We start from the raw sequence: 4,076 nt of genomic DNA, 5'->3' as shown, positions 1-4,076 counted from the left end.
GGGTAGAGTGTGATTACTCTGTTTCCCCTAACTTCCTCTTTTTACATTCATTCAAAACTTGGTGGGCTACAAGAAAAAACTGCCCAGTGTTTTCCTAAGGGTTGAGGGGTTTTGACCTGGAGAACTAAGGTACAAGGGGGTACTGGTACTCAGAGAATGTCTCCCCTTCTCCATAGGTTTCAGGAGGTGGGACTAAGTTAGTATCTAGTATTTTCAATGGCAAAATGTTAGAATTATTGTTTACTTCTCCTCCAAGTTAGTGTGAGAGCAGTGGAAACAGGTATGGGAGAGAAAAAACAAGGACTCCTGCTGGTGGTACACCCCTTCCTGGCTGAGATGGAGGTTCGTGTATGGAAAGGGTTGCTCGTGCACTGCCTACAAATCAATGGATAGATCTTGCTGTCCATGCTGAATCTCCCATATTTGAAATGTGTGTAGTAACTGAAGCTAGAGAATCCTCTGAGGTGCTATTCTGTTTTGCAACAGTAGAGAAGCAGGTTTATGGGGACACTTAAGCAGCAAACAGAATCATCAGCAAGCCCCATTTGTTATCCCCATGGAGAGGGTTGTGTAGCAACTGAGAATTGTGGAATCCTCACAGAAATAGTATAGAAAAAGGAGGAAAAAGTAACATGCAAAGAGTGAAAACTTCAGGGTTCTAGTGCTTGACTGTGCTGGTCCTGAGTTTCTACATCTGTAAGATGTGGGTATGTAGGATGGATGTAAGTGACCCCTAAGCAAACTGCAGATCTTCAAAGAAGGCAACATCTTGGAGACCTATATTCTTTAAGTAAGTCCAGTGTCAATAGTTTTTCCTCCATTATTGGAAAATGAGATGCTTTGGTTGATTTCTAGGTAAAGTTTATGGCTTATGTTTTGGAAAAATAAATACTTGGAAATATTTATTAAAAATAGACTTCATCTAGTCTTCAACACTAGAATCACATCTGGTGTAGGTCATGCTTATGTCCTGAGAGGCATCTAGAAAGTGAGGAGGAATTGCTGTCAACCTTGTCACATTCTGTCTGGGTCCTCAGCTCATTCTGTAGTGCTGTATCAGTCACCCAAACAATTTAGACTGTTTTTTATATTTAATCTTTTTTGATTGAGCATAATTTAGTTGAGTTTTTGAAAGTGAACCCTAGTATATGCAGCGCCACTGTACTTACATGACACTGTTTCCTCCCTGACTTACTTGCTCCTTCCATTAATGATAATCCATGACGTTGGGACTTTTGGAGAATTTCAAGCTACTATAAAAGAGAGAAAGTCTTCATTTATTCCCCTTAGGTGGGATTAAAACTCTCCTTCCTCTTCACTTTCATAAAACTTGGTACAGTAAATGCACTTCTGCTTAGCTCTTTCTGGCTTAGATTTAATCATATTAATATGTATTTCTGGTTTTTACTTTTGTGGAATAGCAATAATGTTTTCACTATTTCAATATCTATTTACAGTGTTGAATGTACTACATTTTAAAATATTTAAAAATTCTAAAACAGAATTTTTAACGATGGCCTAATTAAATTAGTCCCTTATAGTTCTTCATTTAAGTTGACTCTGTTTTTCTATCTTTATAAATAATATTTGGGTAAGCTTTCCTGAAGATATGTTTTGTGAACACATCTGCATTTGATTGTGGGGAAATTAAGGTGCAGAGAGACCAAGTAACTTTCCCATGATTGCATACAGAGTTGAAAATTGAACCCAATACTATGACTCCTAAAAATGGCATGTTCAACTGCCACATAATACAGGCTCTCAAAACTTTATTTGAAACTTTTGGGTCCACTTATGATTTAGAATTTAGAATTTTTCTGAGTTTATAAAGTAATATAATATATACATCATATAATACATAATACTTCCAGTGGGGTCTAGGACAGTATCACTTAAGGGCATTAATATAACTGTAACCAAATATATGAATATTCACACTAAGTGTAATAAATAAAAGCAATATATAGTCTTATGTAAATACTGATCAAATGAGTTTGGACCAGATCAGGTTTTGCCATCAAATAAGTTAATACCCTTAATTAGCAGGCTTGAGTCCCCTCCCAAACCTACTCCCAGTTGCTTCATAGGGCTTTCGAGCAATAGACTTTTTGGGAGTGGGGGCTAAGAGTGTTATATTTTTTTTGCTTGATTGAGTAATAATGTTTAAATTCTTACTCTTTCACTCTACCACATCTGTTGTCTACAACATTGAGGATTGTCCCAATTGTTCTAATTATCTCTTGGTGTTTAACAAATCACCTCAAAATTTAGAGGCTAAAATTAATACACCTCATGAATGTTTTGGTCCAGAATTTGGTAGAGCTTCTATTCTTTGTGGCTTCAATTGAGGGTACAGTTATATTCAGCTGGCAAATGGACTGGTGTAGATGGGCCACATTTTAAAGAGATTTCTTAGTAGATATCATAAAGAATATTTCCATAATACAGAAACCAAAAAAACCCAAAAACAATAGAGCAAGCATTATAACAAAGTTGAAGTTTTCCAGTGAAAATGCTGTCTGTAATAATCCAATACTTTTTCATATACACACACTTACTAAATAATATGTAAAATACTGACACCTAATGTTAACTTTATGTATTATAATGTCAGAAAAAATTTCAATATCCTAAAATAGAATTTAGAAAGCTACCAAAAATTAAGATTAAACAAAAAATCATATAGTTTTTCAAAATAAAATCATTTGATTGTCTAGTTTGTTAACGAGATACTGTTCAGAAAATTAAAGGTAGAAAAAGCAGCTCATGTACGTTTAAAGCTTACGATAAAGCCAGGGGCACACAACTGAACTGACGATTAGTGGCATGAATGTGTTACCAATAACACCTCAACAAACTAATGTTTTAATGCAGAGGTCAGTAAACTTTTTCTTTAAAGGACCAGTGAGTAAATATTTGTGGAGGATGGTCTAAATGGTTTTGTGGATAAGGTCTCTGTCCCAACTACACAACTCTGACCTTAGAGAGTAAAAGAAGCCATAGATAATACATGAACAAATGTGCATGACTGAGTTCTCCCCCACTCAAAAAAAAATAGTTGGCAATGAAATTTGAATTTTATGTAATTATCATATGTTTTGAAATATTATTCTTTAAAATTTTTTTATCCACTTGGAAATATAAAAACCATTCTTAGCTCACACACTGAACAAAAAGAGACGTTGGATGGGATTTGGCCCATGGACCATAGTTTGCTGACCCTGGTATATGACTTGTAGTTGAATTGTCAGTGTAGGACAAAATAGAGAAACACTTCTCTGCCTTTGGGGTGAGAACTGATTAAATAAAAGGAACATTCAAAGATCCAATAGATGTTTTGGTTCAAAATAATTACTACTCACCTCAGATTGATGTTGCCCTGTAGGTTATTTTATAGTCACTGGGTTAGCCACAGGAACACTCAAACTCATTTTTAAAAATACATTCACAAATTAATGTGTTTTTTCATTGTTGTTTCATCAAACTATATAATAAGAAAACTGGAAAAAATCTTTAAAAACTTAGAAAAAGTTTTTGGACTTTTAAGTAGGAAATCTTGCCTATTAAATATGTTTCTCAAAAGACTGAAGCTCGTTTCTACATGAAGTCCTTTCTAACCTCACGGACTTTGTTTAGAATACTCTTTCTCCACCCTGCGTTCCCTGTTTCTCATCTTCCAGGTCTCATTTTAATCACTTCCTCAATGGAAGCCTTCCCTGACCAACCTATAGGTGAAAATTTTCCCTTGGTCAGTCTTCCATTGTACACTCTGTCCTTTTCCTTTACAACCCTTACCAGAACTCTACTCCTTTACTATCTGGAGTATGTCTACATTATGGTAGCTATCTCCCCAGACTCTGAGCTCCCTTGGCTGGGATGATTGCCCTTTTTCTAATCTCTGAACCTAGCATGAGAAAATATCTGTAGTCAGGGCTCAGTTAACAGAGGCATACCTTGGAAATATTGTGGATTCAGTTCCAGACCAGTGCAATAAAGTAAGTGTTGCAATAAAGTGAGTCACATGAATTTTTTGGTTTCCCAGTGTATATAAAAGTTATGTTTACACTATAGTGTAG

Source organism: Orcinus orca, chromosome 7 (assembly GCF_937001465.1).
Source record: "Orcinus orca chromosome 7, mOrcOrc1.1, whole genome shotgun sequence".
Lineage (NCBI taxonomy): Eukaryota > Metazoa > Chordata > Mammalia > Artiodactyla > Delphinidae > Orcinus > Orcinus orca.
The sequence above is the reverse complement of the archived record's forward strand: the minus strand, read 5'-3'. Positions refer to the sequence as shown.